Source organism: Mustela lutreola, chromosome 8, assembly GCF_030435805.1.
Source record: "Mustela lutreola isolate mMusLut2 chromosome 8, mMusLut2.pri, whole genome shotgun sequence".
Classification (NCBI taxonomy): Eukaryota; Metazoa; Chordata; class Mammalia; order Carnivora; family Mustelidae; genus Mustela; species Mustela lutreola.
In genome coordinates, this window is record NC_081297.1 from 73,395,073 (window position 1) to 73,414,592 (window position 19,520).

Sequence of the window (19,520 nt, forward strand, 5' to 3'; positions counted from 1 at the left end):
CCTGGAGTTTCTCATGTGTTGCGCAATTCTTTGGAGAGGATATTTGCAGAGGTCAACAGGATTGATAGGAAATACAAAGCTGTTAAAACAAGGATTATTCCATTCTGGGATGGTCTCCCACTCTGAAAAAAAATCTGAAACTCCTCCTGTTTAAATCTCCCCCCAATTTAAAATTCTCTAATAGGGATGCCTAGGTGACTGAGTTTGACTCTTGATTTTGGCTCATGTCATGATCTCAGGGTTCTGGGATCGAGCCCTGCCTATGTGGAACCCTAAGTGGAGCTCCATGCTTAGCATGGAGTCTGCCTGAGATTGTCTCTCTCCCTCTGCCCCTACCCCACCTCAAATAAATAAATCAATCTTGAAATAAAATAAAATTCTCCAATGGCCTTGCATTATAGTTTGAATGTCCAACACTTTCCATTATAAGTGATCTGGCTCCTACCTATCTCTGCAACCTTACTTCAAACCACTCAGCTCCCCACTCAACTGTGCTTCAGCCACAATTATCCTCAATTCTGAATCTTGAATGCCAAACTCAGCACTGTTCCACTGTTCCTTTTTTTTCTTTCTTTGTTTCTTCTTTTTTTCCCTTTCTTCTTCTTCTTCTTCTTCTTCTTTTTTTTTTTTTTTTTTTTGATTTTGGTTTTGTTTTTAAGATTTTATTTATTTATTTGACAGAGAGGGCCAGAGAAGGAACACAAGCAGGGGGAGTGGGAGAGGGAGAAGCAGGCCTCCTACTGAGCAGGGAGCCTGGGATCATGACCTGAGCCAAAGGCAGATGCTTAATGACTGAGCCACCCGGGCACCCTAGTGCTGCTTCTTTTTTCTAGAGGGCTCTTCTCCTGGCTCATTTATAATTATACTTCTAAGATTTTTCAAGTCTAATCTTACCCTCTACCTCTCACAGAAGACTTGGTGATGACATGACTGGGCATATTACAGTAGGAACAACTACTCTTGAGCCATCAGCTGAATCCTGACAACTCTCTGAAATTAAACCATAAATTCAATCAGGTGCAACAAAAGAAAATAGAAACTTCCTACCAGTCCCTTGTTTAGTTTTTTTTCATTCCTCCTTCCTCCTTTTGTGATCATGCTACAGTGTACCAGCAACAATAAATGCCAATTTGTTTGGATTATTTTCCCAACATTCAACTAGATGCTCAATTCCAAAGTGTAGAGGTCGTCCTCCATTCTTCCCTTTCCCTCACTCAGTGATTTGATCTATTAATCATTCATATTAACCATCCTCCAGATCACATTCTAATGTATCACAGTCCTGCCATTATGATCAAAGCTACCATTACCTTTTTCTAAACCTAGTGCAATAACCTGACCCTTGGTCTCCTTCCTTTCATTCCTAACTATTTATTAAATCACCCACTGTTAAATCAATCATTTAAGAACAGGAATCAGTTTAGATCACTCACCCATCAAATACTTTACAAAGACTTTACATTACAGTTTGAATGTCCAGTTTTTCCACTACAAATAGTCTGTCTCCTCCCCACCTCTCTGACCTCACTTAACTCTTTGTATACTAAGTTTCCAGACACTCTGGCCTTGATTCTGTTTTTCAAATGTGCCAAACTCAGTCTGTTGTTCCTTTTTTCTTTCTTTCTTTTTTTTCCTTCCACTCAGACTACGTCCTCTTACTTCCGGAAGGAGGAGAAGAAGGATCATCAGTGGCAATAAATGGTTGTGGAAGCAGCACCGAGAGCCAGCTTCACACTGAGGAGAAAGCCCCGCGCCTCCTCCTCATGGTTTCAGGGATTCTACATTCAGAGAAACTTCTCCAGTAACAAACCATAGACATGATCCCTGAAAGCATGGTTTTTGCTGTTCCTTTTTTCTAAAACTCTTCTGGCTCTTCATATGATTGGCTTTCTGTGGCTTTTAATCTTAAGTGTTACCTCTCAGAGAAGACTCCTGTGACAACACTCCTAACCTGTTTCCCCCACCTCAGATTCTCTATCATATTACAATATTGCTTTTACTTCAGAGAACTTCACTGTGTAACATAATATTTGTCATTTAGATGTGTGTCTGTATATGTTTTTTTTTTTTTTCTCTCTCTCTATAGAATGCAGGCTCCATGAGGACAAGGACCTGGGCTGTCTTATTAACTACTATCTCCCCACTGCTAGAACAGCACATGGCACATTGTACTGGTCAACAAACATTTAAACAAATATTTTAGAAAAACTAAACAACAATTATGGCAGGTGAGTTCTTCTTTCTTCTTCTTCTCCTTCTACTACTACTTTTCTCCTCCTCCTCCTCCTCCCCTTCTTCTTCTTCTTCTTCTTTAATATCCATGGCAGGTCATATAAAGATCTGTAAACACTGCTGGTGAGCACTCACACAGTCCAGGCTGACAATTCCCTCTGGACAGACTGTCCTGTAGGGTTGTCCATCTGAACTTTCCAGAGCAGGCTGCTTGGTTTTGTGACTTGAGCAGTCCGTGGGCTCCAGAGACTTAGTACTCCATTGCAATAGTACATCTAAGAGAAGCTTCCTGACATTTTTATATCAAACAACCTGGTGTCTTATTTACTAGTGGTGGTCTTTCCTCATTCCTTCAAATAATGGAAATTGCCTCATAATTTCTGATTATGTCCCCCCAACTTTCACTCCCCCTACATAGACTAAATTTCCTGAAACTTGGAGTAAACATAAGCTTTACACCAAAGGGAAGAAAGGAAGAGCTGAAAATCTACTTTATTAAACCATAAATAGACCGGTAAGGCAGTACAATCATAAGACTGAGTCCAGAGATTCTAATTCTAATTTATTTCTGTTATAAATTTATGAAAAACATTTCTTGAAACCTACTTTTTCAGAGAAAGATTCATTCCTAGGAGAATAAAATGATATTGCTACACTACAAAGGAATGGAAATTTCCAGAATATAAACCTGCAGAGTGAGGGGCTTGTCTTGCTAGGACAGTACACATGGAGACTTTGCCATGTATTTTTTTAATATAATGTCAGTTTCAAAACACCTCTACAGATAAAACTTCATGTATAGAGGATAATAATGATTACCTAAATGTAAATCTCTTCAACCCTTACCTCCCAAAACATAAGAGCAATAAGGAGGACAAATAAAGCCACATGTGACCCAAATCTTCAGCATTACTAGAAGAGAGAAAATATCAAATTCATATTACTTGTAAGAAATAAATAAATACCAAATTCCATAGTTCTCACTGCTGCTGCCTGCCTGTGTTGTGTCTGAAGAGTAAGCAAAGGGAGGCTAAAAGATTCCTTGGGGAACAGTACACAGATGAGATACAGGAAAAGCACCCTAGGAAAAAAAAAATTCAGCACCAAAATCCAAATAGTGGTCTGAATCTAGAAATTCACAGCACCAAGCATCTGGAAGGTACTTGAAAATGAGAAGGTGGTAGGCTCAGAGAATTATTGCTGGGAGAGAAAGGTAAACAGAGAAAATTAGTGCCTCTTGGGAATATGTAGTAGTAAAGAAGGGGAAAAAAAGAGTCAAAAGGTGTGGGAGAGAAGTAACAATCTTACAGAAACAAAGAACTAAAACAACTTGGCCAGCACTACCATAACCAAAAGAAAACAATAGTATCCTTTAATTAGACCATAGTTTGACAAATTGAAAGAGGTCACTCTCAAACAAGGAATCTTGTCCATCAGGTGTTCTGAAATAGAAAAAAGTCAAATTTCATATATTGCTATTGAAAGAAGAAACACAAACTGTGAATCAAAGATATCAGCTGAGAAAATTCTCCTCAACCACACGTGCGCGCGCACACACACACGCACCTGGAGAGAACTGCAACACCACACTTGAATTAGAATTTTAAATCCTCAATTGAGAATTTAAAGGTTTTGTTTTGTTTTGTTTTGTTTTAAGTAAGAATCAGGAATGCTTGGGTGGCTCAGTCAGCCTGCTGCCTGCCTTTGGCTCAGGTCATGATCCCAGGGTCCTGGGATCTAGTCCTGCGACTAGTTCTCTGCTCATCTAGGAATCTGCTTCTCCCTCTCTGCCCATCCCTCACCCCACTCCCACTTGTCTCTCTCTCAAATAAATAAATAAAATCCTTTAACAAAAATAAATAAATAAAAATTAAGAATAGAAATGGTCCCCAAAACAACAACAAAACTCTCATAGGAAGAGAGCAATAAGAGTTTAGTTAGCTAAAGAGTATATAAACAAAGATATAAACTATTTTTAAAAAAGAATAGATTACAAAATGCTCAAGGTATAATAAATCCAAGTGAAAATTTAATGAGGCCATTGAAGAAAAGAAGAAAAACAATCAAGAAAATAAAATGAGATAAAGAAATAAAAATGATTGAAGAGATAGTAAATGAAACAGAAGGCAAGCCAGGAACGCCCAGCGTGCATGTAACTAGAGACTCCAAAGAAAAGCAAAACAATCTAATAGCAGTAATATTTAAAACTGTAATCTCACAAAGCTTTCAAAACACAGCTAAATTTACATGCTGAAAAGGTTCCTAGTGTACCCTGGAAAGCTGACCCAGAACAATAAGTTCTCAAAATCTTAGTAAAACTATTAGTCTTTAAAGACAAAAACAAAATCATCAGGATTCCTGGACAAAAATATTAAATTATAAAAATTTAAAAAATTACACTGCTGCCAGACTTTTCAAGAGCAAGACCAAAGAGTAGCAGCATTTCAAAAAATCTAAGAAAAGTCTGAGCCAAGGATTTTATATTCAACAAGCGTCAAGTCTATAAAAATGAACAACTTTGAATGAGAAGCAACTCAAGATACACTGTAACCAGGAGCTCTTCATGAACCTTCTACTGTAATATGAGCACAATGGAAAACAAAGAACAACTGGGAAGCTTCTACAAAAGGACCAAAGATGAACATTTCACATCCTTAACTGTAGAACTAATACAGGGTGGGTTTTGATGTATGAAGGGAAATAGTATGTAAACATCATATATTTTGTCAAAAAAAAATAATATAACTAATGGAAGGAGAAAATGGGAAAAAATGGAATAAGAGCATTGGCTGTTGCAAATATAATAGGTGGGAAGAATGAAACATTAAGTAAGAAATAAGGTGATTAAAGGCACTATAAAAGGTATATATTAATAAGTATACATGAATAAAACATAAGACAAAACTCCTTCAATATCAAAAGAAATGTTAAATAAAGGAAAGGAGGCTTAATACATACAGAACAAGGTAAATACAGAAAGAGGTAAAGTAAATATAAGACACTAGATACAGTAATTATAAAATAACATTACAAAAGCAACATATCAGTCATAAAAATAAATATGAACAGGCTTCACTTACATATGAGAGGAAAATATTTTCAGATTGGCTCCTAGAGCAAACCCAGCTCTGCTGTGTATAAGAGACACACTTAAAACAGTAACTCAAAAGTTTGAAACATAAAAGCAAGGGCAAAGACATACTAGGCAAATGGGAACATTAAGGAAGCAGGGCTTGTGTTTCTGATATCAAAGTAAAATTCAAGCCAAGAAACATTAAATGAGAACAAAAAGGGCATTTTAAAATGCTAGAAGCCATAATTCACAAGGAGGAAATAAAAGTTATTTCTATACACCAAATAATACTGTAACTATTTATTAAAAACAAACCATAAGAGATATAAGATGAAATAGTAACATTAAAAATAGAAGATTTTGAAGCATTATTTTCAGCTCAAGACAAATAAAATTTTAAAATTCGGGCTAGAGAAGATCTAAATAACATAATCAGCAATATACAATGTGGAGGGATATATCAAACACTATACAGCAGTATGGAGAATATGTTTTCTTCTCAAATGCACATAGAATATTCCCCCCAGATTTATATTAGGTCACAAAGAAAGGATCTGTAATTTCCATATTATAAGCAACTACAACAACACTCTGATCACAATTCAAAACAACTGAAAATTTAAAAAGAAATTTCACATGGAAATTAAAGTGGAAGAGGAAATATAATCATAAGTTACAAAACTTCTAAAAAAAGAAAGATAACTAAAACAATAGAATCTGTGGGGTATATTTAAAGTAATGATCGGGGAAATTTCAGTTTTAAACATCTATATCAGGGGTCAGAAAACTAGTCCCTGGGGCAAACCCAGCTCAATGCCCGTTTTGTATGACCGGCAAACCCAGTCTGCTATCTCACTCACTCTTTCTCTCAAATAAGTAAATAAAGTCTTAAATTAATTAATTATTAATTAAATCAACATTTTAATCTTAAAAAGGGTAAAAAAATAGACAAAATGTTAGCTAAATGAATTTTTTTTTTAAAGGGAGAAGAAGGGGCACCTGGGTGGCTCAGTGGGTTAAAGCCTTTGCCTTCAGCTCAGGTCCTGATCCCAGGGTGCTGGAATTGATCCCCACATCTGGCTCTCTGCTCAGCAGGGAGCCTGCTTCCCTTCCTCTCTCTCTGTCTGCCTCTGCCTACCTGTGCTCTCTGTCAAATAAATAAATAAAATCTTAAAAAAAAAATAAAAAGGGAGAAGAAGTACATGGAAGAAATAACTATTGATACAGAGGGAAAAATCTATACTATATTATATATGTAATACAAGATAATTAGAAATAAATTTTGCACACCTGCATAAAAAATGAAAAGCATAGATAAGATCAACAATTAATAATTCATTAGAAAAATATAATTTGTCAAAATTGTCTGGTAGACAATAGAATAATTTCTGTAAAAGGTATCATGAAAGATCAAATTCAAAAAAAACAAAAACAACAAATAAGGAGAAATTTTTATGCAACATATATCAACAGACAAAAGGATACTATACCTAGTATATAAAGAAGTATTTTTTTTAATCTAAGTAAAGAAAAAAATTCAACACTCTATAGAAAAAGTGACAAAAGACTTGAATATAGACAAAATCACAAAGAGCATGTGATCTTTAAACACATGAAATGGCATTCAACGTTATTTATAATAAAGGAGATTTAAATTACAATCTCACTAAGTTACCATTTGTCACTATAGATTGATAGAAATTCAAAAACTTAATAATGCACTCTGCTGGCAAGGCTGTGGGGAAACAGGCACTCTCATACATTGCTGTGAGAATGCAAAATGGTACAACTCTTCTGGAGAATTTGGCAATATCTAATAAAATTATATATACATTTACATTCTGTATCAGAAATCCCATCTCTAGGAAGATATGTTTGGAACAGCATGAAAATATATTTTGCACATTATTTGTGATGACAAAATATTGCAAATTACCTGAGTGCCCAAATAGAAGACTTGGTCTACTAAACTACACCCACATAGTGGCACACTACCAAGTTATAAAAAGAATGAGGAAGACTTCTATAAATAGATATGGGGTGATTTTTAGGATATATTCATAAGAAAAGCATAGTGCATATCAGTATATGATATACTTCCTGTGTGTGGTATATGTGTTGTATGTGTATATGTATGTGCTTACTTTTGCAAAAGTAAATAAGAAAGATGCCAAAAAACAATGCAATTGTTTTTTGGCATCTTTCTTATTTACTTTGGCAGGGGAGCAGGAGTCAGAAAATATATGTCACTGAGAGTGATACATGTCTGGTTTACATTTTTATGTAGTTTGATTTTAGAAACATATTAATGTTCTCCATATTAAAATACTAAAATGAAAGGAAAAAATTAAAACCTTAGGCAATCAAAAACAAATGAACCCCGAAGAATTACATAATCATACTGAAGTGGTATAGGGAGACCTAACCCAAGTAACTTTTAAACAGAATACTTGACTACATATCCACAATCCATTAAAAAAGAAAAAGAAATCAAATCAAATCTTACAGGCATTTTAGTAAATATATTACTCATAACTGTATCAATTATTTCTGTTTGTTTTGGTTTTGGTTTTATTGAGGTATAACTGGCATATAGCATTGTAGTAGTTTCTGATGTATAATATAATGACTCTATATTTATATACACAGCACATGATCACCATAATAAGTCTGGTTACCATCTGTCACCATACAAAATTACAATTTTTTTTTCTTGTGATGAAAACTTTTAGAATTACTCTTTTGGCAACTATCAAGTATGTACTACAATATTACTGACCACAGCCACCATGCTGTATATAGTATCACAGTGAAATATTTATTTTATAATTGGAAATTTGTACCTGTTAACCCATTTCATTTATCCCCAAACTCCTTCTCTGCTAGCAACCACTGTTCTGTTCTTTGCATCTATGAGTTTTACTTTGTTTTGTGTGCTTGTTTTTTTGGTTCCACATGTCATTGAAATTGTGTAGTACTTGTCTTTCTTTTTCTGCCTTATTAGCATAAGCATCAAGATCCATCTATGTTATTAAAAATGACAAGATTTTATTCTTTATTTAAGACTGAATAGTATTCCATTTTATAGATATATATATACCACATTTTCTTAATCCATTCATTCATTGGTGGTTATTTAAGTCATTTCCATATCTTGGTTATTACAAATAATGCATGGAAGTGTATATATCTTTTCAAATTAGAGTTTTGTTTCTTCAGATAAATATCTAGTACTAGAATCACTGGATCATATAATTTTTAAATTTTTTAGGAAATTCCATACTGTTTTCTCTAGTGGTTACACCAATTTACATTCCCACCAACAGTGTGTTAAAGTTTTCATTCTCCCACATCCTTCCCAACACTTCTTTTTTTCTTTTTTTGGATAATAACTATTGTAATAAATATGAAGTGGTTATCTTATTATGGCTTGATTCACATTCCTCTGATGATTAGAGATGTTGAGCATCTTTTCCTGTGTCTGTTGGCCAACTGTACATCTTCTTTGGAAAAATATCTATTCAGGTCTTCTACCCATTGTTTGATTGTATGGTTTCTTGCTATTGAGTTCTATGTATCCTTTATATATTTTGGATATTAACCTTTCATTGGATACATAATTTACAAATATTTTCTCTCATTCAGTGGTTGTCTTTTCATTTTGTTGATGATGTCCTTTGCTTAGCAAAAGCTTTTTAGTTTGATGTAATCTCATTTGTTTATTTTTGTTTTTGTAGTTAGGTTCAAAAAATCATTGCTGAGACTGAAGTCAAAATATTTTTCACTTAAGTTTTTTTCTAGGAATTTTATGGCTTCCGGTCATTCAAGTCTTTAAGTTGAGTTTTGTGTATGGTGTAAGATGATAATCTAGTTTCATTTTTTTGCTTGTAGCTGTCCAGTTTTCTCCACCTGGCCCTGGGGGCCTTGAACAGACTGTTTTTGGCTACTTGCCACTGACAAAATACAAAGGCTGAGAGACTGGTGGTGAAACAAGAAAGGAATTTATTCAATGAGGCCAACACCAGAGAGACAGTGGACTAATGTCTCAAAGACTGTCTCCAAAGTGCCAAAAATACTTCAGGTTTGTAAAGGGAAAATGTAGGACAAAAGTAGGTGGTCATATGCCAGTGGGAAGTGAAGGTTAAATTGATCATTGTCCTAGAGTAATGGGGTCTTGTGGGCTCAGGGCATTCCTCATTGCTTGAGGGGTCATTTTGGTTCCCATTAAGGGATGCTTTGCCCACAGTGTCCCTTGCTTGAGTTAAGAGATAGCTGGAAAGAAGAACATAATCAATTAGAAAGTTTAAGGTCAAAATGGAAGGAGTTGAAGTGCTCTTTTACTTAAAACTGACCCTACTGTGGGAATGTTGAGCAAAATGCACTTTCCAAGGACAGGAAAGGGGGTGAGGAGCTTTTGATTGCCCAAGCCAGGTTGGGGGTCAACAGTGGTCAAATGCTCTTGATGACCTCCTCCAGCATCACCTTACGGACAGAATATTAGAAATCCTAGAAATTTTAAGTATCAACATATAACTATAATTTGAAAAAAATCTTCAATTTTATAATTATTTTTATTTGTTTTTAACCATAGTATACCACTTATTTAAAAAAGACAGTAGACATTTGATGTTCCTCAAAAATATATCCGTGTAACAAATTTTTTAAAGCTGGGAAAAAACCTATTATAAAATATCTGACAGTGAACACAAAGGTATCTAAAACAGGCATCAGGTAATAGGGAAAAAGTAGCAGAAGTCAACAGCTTTAAACACTGATCATTAAATAAAATCAATTGAAAATTTTCAATGTATAGGCCACCACCAAAGGCATAAAACAGTATGTATACTGTCCAAATCTTTAGGAGAGCCCTCTAGGAAAAGAAGAGAGAGAGAAATAAATCTACAGCTCGTTCCATATACTTCTTTTTGTCTTGTCTCAAAATTACTTTGAAGCATATTGCTGAATATTTAAGCCAAACATTCAAAAATAAGAAAATACAGCAAAGCCAGGCAACTTGGAATAAAGGAACAAGGAGTTCTCAGATTCAGCTACTTTTTTTGGAATAATCCCTATGTGCTCATTCCTTCTGAGGCAGTATTTCGACACAAATCTTTAAGATGGGCATCATTATCCTCATTTTTATGAATGAGAACACGGAAACTCAGAGAGAGCAAGTAGCTCACCCAAGGCCATAAATCGAATGAGCATCCACGTTGTGATTCAAATCCAGATATTTGCATCCAGATTCCACCATCCTCTGAATGTTTCACGTTGCTTCTCCAGCTTACTCAAGTTCAGCAGTGCTCAAGTTCAGCAAGTCAACAATTGCTTTCTCTTTCCTCTTTTGTTGTGCTGACTTTCCTGCTCTCATCATTTATGCAAAGAATCAAATCAACACAATAACATGTGCATTGTGCCTAAGTAAACAGGATGTTCCCACTTACAAGATGGAATAGCACGAATTTGTATTCTATCCAGCCTCAGGCATCAATCTCAACAGAAGTGAAAAGGAGGGCAACTCTGGCTGCTTCTAAATTTCCCTTACATTCTAGGAGCTGTGCCAAGTGAAATCTTGCAGCTTATACTTAAAAAAAAAAAAAAAAAAAAAATCCAAAACCAAACAAAAAAGAAAACCTTTGTGCATTCATTCTAGTAAGTAAGCACACACATACAAACTCTTATTTATAACTATTCCCAATGGTAGCTGAGTAATTTCCCATTTTATTCTAAACATCCCAGTTACATAAATTTTGCACAATTTCCCAAACCCTGAAAACTAAAGATAAATATTCACTTCCCTCTCAAAAGATTAAATATTTGAAAAAGTATCTGTCAAATTGTTAGTACATAGATGTTTCTCCAGGTAGACTCCAAGTTTCTGTGTGGTCGCTGGTTTCGAGGCAGGAAAAATTTTACTTTAATAGATGCACCCACCCTTCCTCTAACTGATCCAACCAAACACCCTCAATAAAAGGTTGGGATATTTGGACAAAATGGGTACTTGAAGAAGTGAGGTTATCGCTGTTCTGTTGGGAACATTAATTTTTAACTCTAATGAGGAATTTAGACCAAAAAATGATATACTGTATACTTATTATATTGGGGGAATTCAAAACTGCCAAATTTACCACAACTGAAGAGGGGAGCTATATTGATTTGCTGCCAAGTAATTATGTATAATATCTAAAGACTTATGGTAGAGATATCATCCTGTTTCATTAATGCTTTTCCATTTATATGCTAAAGTGCTTACATTTTCAGAAAATTCACAAGTCTTTCAAGTCATTTATCCAACAAGATGGCTAATGCAAATAATTCTTTATGTGTATGATTTAGGAAAAATAAAGACAAAAACATGTACATAAAGGCATGTAAAAACCACGCCGTTGTAACTTCATCTGCCTCTGTAACTTCCTTAGTGTTAAGGAGTCCATTTTCTTTCTTTTCCTCAGAGAAAGAGAGAAAGGAAAGCTCAATTGATGACTAACAACTGTTCTCAAGCCTATTGCAGAAATGCTCACTAGTACAATACACTGCCCTTTGAAGTTTTCCCTTGTGTTAGCAATTACCAAATCAGAGAGGCCATAAAATAATAATTTCAAAGACCAAATTCCAGTTTTTATGTAGCAAAAGATGCTCTCTTGCCAGTTGCATGCTTTATGAAACATATATTTTAAAATACAGCATATCCTCAATCCTAGCATTTCTTACCACCCCTACTCCTCACTACTACTTCAACCAGAGCTAGTCGGTTCCGGCTTGATAACTGTCCTTGGCTGCCTGCCTCTTGTTGGCCCTCTGCCATCATATCACCACTCAGCAGTGGACAAAATGATACTTTCATATCATGCCATCCTTATTCTCAAACACTCTCTAAGAACTTTCTAGCTCTCAGAAAGAAAAACTAATTTTTTCCTCCATGGCTTGAAAGACCTTAAGTTATCTGGCTTCAGCCTCTCTCTCAGTGAACGTAAAGAAGAGATGCACATGACCAGGCATAGGGGATAGCCATCTTCCCAGGAAACAGGCCTATGCAGTTTTGATAGTCAATCTGATTCTCTAAGAATAAGAGAGAAAAAAGTAGTTTCCAAAAAGAGAGAAAAGAAAAAATAAAGAGTGTATTTCCAAGAAGAGATCAGAAACTTTAATGTACATATGACTGAAATTAAGGCATCTTCTGAAAAACTGGTGGGTTTATTTGGAAATAACTTAATCTTTTCATAATTTCGATGCAAGTTTGTTTGTCCATTGCAAGACGAAAAAGAAAAAAAAAATTACTTTGCTGTCATTGAAAGAGTTACAAAGAGTACTGGCCTCCATTTTGTATTTACATTTTCCGTGGGCTTAATGTTTTAAAGTTTTAAAATGACTTTAAAAGTCAATTATCCTCCAATGAAAAATAAATAAACATTTTTTAACTAAAGGAGATTATTCCAGAGAACTATATATCAAAATTTGGAAATTAAAATATTAGTTGAACAATTTTAGAAAATTTAAATATATCTGGAGTGTCCCTAAGAGTCCAACTAGTTCAAGAAGCAAATCTCTGCCCGGTATGGAAATACTTTCTTTAACAGCTTTGAACACATAGTCATCTAATTTCCAGTTGAAAATTTCCCATGACAAAGGACTTTTCACCTTAAGATTTCTTCCATTACAATTCTGATGAATGGAGAAGTCTTTACATTGAGTCAACTACCTCTTTACAGTTTTCACTTACTGATTCTAGATTTGTCTTCAGTGTAGAATAAATCTAAGTTTTCATTGACCTAATGTAATATTTGATTACAACTGGTATTTCTTTTGCACTTGCTCTCTTCCACAATCTAAAATGCCCAGATCTGGGGCACCTGGGTGGCTCAGTTGTTAAACCTCTACCTTTGGCTCAGGCCAGGTCCTGGGGTGGAGTCCTGCATCGGACTCCCTGTTCAGCGGGAAGCCTGCTTCACCCTTTCCCACTCCCCTTGCTTGTGTTCCCTCTCTCTCTGTCTCTCTCTCTGTCAAATAAATAAGTAAAATCTTTAAAAATAAAAAATAAATAAAATTCCCAGATCTTTTGATGCTTCCTCACATTGGATGTTTTCCATTCTTCCTACTGGATCACTTTCATTCCTTTGGAGATACCATTGTTTGTAAATGTTTCCATTAAAATATTATATCAAGCACAGATCTTCCTCAAATTATGACAGGGTTATATCCCAACAAACCCACAATTTAATTGAAAAGACTATAAGTTGAAAATGCATTTAACACACCTAACCTACTAAATATTGAATAGTATATCTTACCCTAGCCTACCCTAATGTTCTTAGAACACTTACATTAGAGAGGTACCTGTGTGGCTCAGTTGTTGGGTGTCTGCCTTCAGCGTGGATTGTGATCCCAGAGTCCTGGGATTGAGCCCCATATCAGACTCCCTGCTCAGTGGGAGCTTCTCCCTCTTCAGCTCCCCTGTGCTTGTATTCCCTCTCTTGCTATCTCTCCGTGTAATAAATAAATAAAATCTAAAAAAAAAAAAAAAAAAAAGAACACTTACATTAGCCTACAGTTGGACAAAATCAGATAACACAAACTCTACTCTATAGTAAAGTGTTGAATATCTCACATGATTTTTTGAATACTGAAAGTGAAAAACAACAGTTGTATGGGTACAGAGTGGTTATAACAATGGTTTCCCCTCATGATACGCACATACGCACATATAAACACCACTGACTGGGAGCTGTGGCCCACTGCCACTGGCCAAATCATACAAGAGTATTGTACTATTTATCACCAGCCCAGGAAAAGATCTAAATTCAAAATTCCAAGTACGGTTTTTACAGAATGTATATTACCTTCACATCATCGTAAATTTAAATAACTGTCTAAGAGGAAATATTGTAAGTTGGGGACTATCTGTACTAAACATAATACCCCAGATGTATCATGACCACTGAAGATGAAAATTATATTGCCTTTATCTATATGATATTTTTAAGAGTCATGAGATATTTATACTGTTAGCTCATTAAAACTCTCTTGACCTTTTTTTCACATATATGTCTATGAAATCAGGTACCTCCCAACTTATATTTTATTTTTTTAATTAAAAACCATTTTATTCAAACGCTAAACTTTAATCTTCCTTAATTGTAACTGTTAGTTGCAGTCCCTTTGGACTGCTGAGTTCTTGGACAATTCCCTGGAATCTTAATTGTACTATAATCTCGATTGCATTACCTTTCTCTTCCAGTTTTGTTTAATTAACAGATTTGGAAAGATAACTTGTGTCACTATGTTCATGATACAGTGTTAAATAGAAGAAAATCCCTTAAGGTATATCTTATTAGAATATATTTGGAAACAATTGTTCATCTATTTTTAAAATTTTCCTATCTGGATTGTCATCCAATACACATTGCTCTAGGGATAGTCATCAACAATAACTTGAGACATTTTGTTAAAAATTTTGATGAAAGTGGTACACAGTAATATATATAATTTCACTGACATAGCAATCTATTTATACAAACTCCCTGAAAAGAGCCTAATTTAGGTTAATTTACACTTACTGAAGCCATTTTCTAAGTAAATAACACTTTTCATTCTAAGTTATCACAAACCAATTGTTCTGAATTCCCTGTTCTTTTGCTGGAAGTCTTACTTCAGCCTAATTATTAGCAGAAGACAGCGTGTGTGTGTGTGTGTGTGTATGTGTGTGTGTGTGTGTGTGTGTGTGTGTGCCTGCTTGCATACATATGAGTTATTTGAATCTATTCACACCATTTCAAACACCACGCTTCAATCTAGAAAGCCTAGATATACCTCCTGCTTTAAGAACTACATCATGGTGGGGAGCCTGGGTGTCTCAGTTGGCTGTGTTTGACCCTCGATTTTGGCTCAGGTCATGATCTCAGTGTCCTAGTCTCAGGGCCACGATCTAAGGGTTGTGAGATCGAGCCCCTCATGGAGCCCTGTGGGGCTAACTACACTCAATGCTGGGATTCTGCTTAAGATTCTCTCTCCCTCTGCCCTTCCCCACTCTGCTCCCATTCCCTCTCTCCTTGGGAAAAGAAAAAAAAAGAAGAAGAAGAAGAACTACTTCAGAATCAATAATATAATTGAGCCCACATTCCTGTGGGTAAAAAGATAAAAAGACACCAAAAAGAGTTCTTTTAGGTGCCTGGACTGTTGAAGTATGCACTGAAAGTCTCTGTAGAGCAAACAGCATTACAGCAAGTTTTTGACACCAGTAAAGACCAAAGTTAAAAGAATCATTGCTAAATAGAATCAATTTCACAGCTTTCACAGATGTATGTGTGAAATTTTTAGAAGTTTTCAAAGTAAAGTTTTAGTATTACACAGGAAAAATATGGTTTAAACAATAATTAAGATATTTTTAGACTGTGAAACTCTTCATTCTCAACATCATCTACTCTCATTTTTAGTACATATTCTAAACAAAAGACAAAACAGATTTTTTTTTTTTTCTCTCCAGGGAAGTATCAGTTTGGCAATGACAGATTGGGTCAGGCTGCTTTGAAAAACTGCTTCCAAAGCTTCTAAGTCATAACTGACCTGATAATGGATTAGCATTCAGTTTAAAATTGAACTCCGCTATCCTGGGACCCAACACGAAGCAGGAACAGCATCGTCACACAAATGGAATCACGAATACCCTAAAAGTAACACTGCTCGGCACAGGGAGAAGTCTGTGGGTTGTGGAGTAGGACGAGTGCTGATCCAGCAGCAGCAGCCCCAAGAGTAATGACTCCTGCATTCAGGTGAGAGCCATTCAGTTGTTGCCGTCCCTTCTAACCACCATCTTCACCCTCACCAGAATCCTCTTCAGCAGACTTGCAGGAGGAAGTGAAAAGAGCCATAGTGGTATCCATAGATTGGGAATTTGATCACAGAACCCTATCTCCAGTCTCCAAAGCCTAAGCCAAACACCCAGAGTTTAACCTCCTCAAAGGTGGGCTTTTTGTCTCCTTTGATCCCTGCTGTGTCCTCACAGCCTGTTCCATGCCTGGCACAGAGGATGTGCCCATGACATGAGCGTTGGTCGTGAACGTATCAGTTGGGGTACCTTCAAGCTATATAAACAAGCATTCCAAATAGTAGTCCATGTTTATCATCTTCTTTATTTCTTCCTATTCTAATTTTCCTTTAAATTTTAATTCATACTATTAATACTAGTAGCTACTGTTTGTTGAGTGCTATGGGCCAAATACTGTTGTAAGCACTTTACGGGAGTTAAACTCTTCTACAGAAGCAAATTAAGGAAACATTCTTAGCTCTCCTTCCATTGCGTATTTTACAATCACATTTCATTCTCAGATGTTGCTGCTCTGACCAGAAGATGTCCTCCACTGTAAAGTACTTCAATTTGTCCAACTTCCCACTTAGGACTGAAACCAGCCACCCGGAAATCTGGCAGAGCAAATAGTTCTAGCACTAGCAACTGTCTTTTTTTTTTATTGTGTCAATACTGAGTGAGTCATACCCAAATTCAGAAGAGGATCAAAAGGACCGCCAACCAGAACAGATTTTGTTTGTAAGTATGTTGTTTATAATTTCAGGTTTTGAATATAAGAAGTGGCCATCAAAAAGAATCACACTTGCTCAGGGTAAATCCCAGGTTTTTAAATGATTTATGCAAAGCATATCATGATCTGGGCTGTGCCTTCTAATCAGTCTCATTCCCTGGCACTTTCGATTCCTGAACACACCATGGTCCTTCATGTCCCCATGTCCCCTTAGCTGTTGTATTGCCAATTGTGCCCTAAGCTGGAGTCCTTGACAACCTCCTCAGACCATAGCACACTAATGCATGCCTGGTATTCATAAATTTCCATTAGATGAATGGGGGAATGGATAAAGAAGAGTAATTGCTAATCCTATTAGCATTAATGCTAACAATATGTCTTACCAGACAGGTGACCATACTTTTGTTGGTGCAACAAAAAACCTCTTCAGCTTTAACATTATTGTTGTTTTTTTACAAGAGCTCTCTGGAGGCAGCTTTTCAATCCCATCTTCCCTACACTCTCTTAATTTTCCAAAAGCAAGATTAGTTAAACTGTTCAACATGGAAAGGGTTTGGAGAGAAAAGAAATAATACCAAATATGTTACCAAGAAACTGTATAAATGCCTTCCTCATTCTCGACCACTGCCCAAATGTGGTGGGTTCTGTGCTTTCCAAGGGATGCTCTACACGCAGCCCCCTGCAATTACTAAGCGTATGTGTGATACAAGAGAGATAAAAGGCAGATTGCTTTTTTTCTCTCACTTCTAAGCTTTTATCACATTATTGCAATATACTTGCAAATACCAGCAGGAAACTTTCGTGTAGTAAACATTGCGAAACATCTGGAATAGTTTTGCCTTAATAACTTACATAAGCCCGGATAAACATTACATGCAGACTCTTAAAGGTCAAACTATTTTCCTCATGTAAAATGCATTAATAATAGCTGTACGACCAATTTCAAGAGCCAGCTGTTAGCATGTCAATTCCGCCCCCTACCCCGACTTTTTTCATCATCTTCCTCTGTCCCAACCTTACCTTCTCCACACCACCGAACAAGCTGACTTCCGAAGCACAGCTCTGATCGCCCACTTCCTGGCTCAAAAGCCTTTGGTAGAACCTCATTATTCTGAAATAATGTATGAGCATGGCCGTGTGTTACTCAGAGGCCTCCAAGTTCAGCTCAAAGCATCTTACACCTGCATGTGCCGTTTTTCCAGTCCAATTGTTTCCCTGATTATTCCTAACTCTGTCTTTATTCTCTGCCCAGAGTGGCTGTCTTCGGAACAGCCTAATCATTTTCTGCCTTTCCTTATTGTACGTATCCCGTGTTAGCATATTTAAGTCTTGCGTGCATGCATGGGTATGTGTATGTGCGCAATGTGGATAAACTGTTAGCTTTCTGCAGGCATGATTTCTTGTCTATATCCTCCATGATTCAGCACGTTACAAATGGTAAGTACTCAAAAATGTGCATTGAATAAAAAAAGTAAATGGTACTATTTCTTTGTAAAACCACCATTCTGGTTAGACATTCAGATTTTTCAATCTCACAGTTTCATGCACACATCAGTTGTCTTGCCACCTGTTGCTTGTTGCATACAGGTTAGCCAGAAATTACACAAACCATGATGGGGGGAGGGGGGTTAGGGGGGTGGGTGGGAGGGCGGGAGTGGGGTGGGGTGGGGAAGAATCCCCTCTCTCTTGGAGAGTAGCGCCATCTTCCGACGTTGCATCTCGACTATGCTGTTCTTTCAATTCAGTGTGACTACTCCAGCTCTCAGGAAAGGAAGCATTATTGTCACATATTTTCATAATTATATCAATGTGGAACTATGGCAAAATAGACCCTTTGAAAAAATAGACTCTGGTAATTCAGTTTCTGCTCCACAGACTTCTAATTCATAGCAATTTTAGAAATGGCCCACAGAAAGGATTGGAGATCCAATTGTGCCAGTCATTTGCTCCTTATACTCACAGCGATACATTTGCATATTTGAAAGTCAGGATCATTCTTAGAGAGAACAAAAGTGTATTCATGAAAAGGAGAGAGTACATTCCACTCTCCTGCATCCCCAGAGAGGTTTAAGTTTTATATTTTCATTTCCAAAATGCAATTCATCATCTTAAAGTATATTTACTGACTTCTCCTCTTAAATAGTGTTTTCAGGACAAACTACTACTTTGCATGTTGCTTTTGATACAGAAGCACAATTGATCCCTTCAGGAAGATCACATATGTAACTTAGTGTGGACTGAGAGACTCTTAAATGAGGTCTTTTAGATGTGAAACTGTAAAGTTGATCCTATTCTAGAAAAGAATTTTTGTGTATTGAAGTGCTAAATGGTCTGCATGATATTGCTTGAGTTCTGTGTGCAGACTCTTGAGTAAGAAAGTCCTAATGGAAAGGAACATGGTCATGGAAGAGAAATTGATCCCTGCAACTGAGTGGCAAGTCTGGGGCCCAGGACAGTGATGGCAGATCTCTGGAAGAGGAGTACGGCACATGGATTCTAGCAACAATTATATCTACTATCTGGTATGAGCGGAACGGTGGAATTTCCATGCCTCCTTTCCCCAGTATACATTGTAACTTTTTCTATTTTCAGGCCTTTGAGTAAAACTTTGTGAAGCAGTAAACTTTAAGAAATTATTGGATGGATGTGTTCTCACACTTAAGACAGTTCCAGAGTCCTGGAGG

At 36.3% G+C, this 19,520-nt stretch overlaps 1 pseudogene; it reads right to left on the reverse strand.

Annotated features, from left to right (window-relative positions):
• Positions 1–1,635: 1,635 nt before the first annotated feature.
• Positions 1,636–1,840, reverse strand: LOC131839929 (small nucleolar RNA U3; annotated as a pseudogene).
• Between the last annotated feature and the right edge of the window lie 17,680 nt (positions 1,841–19,520).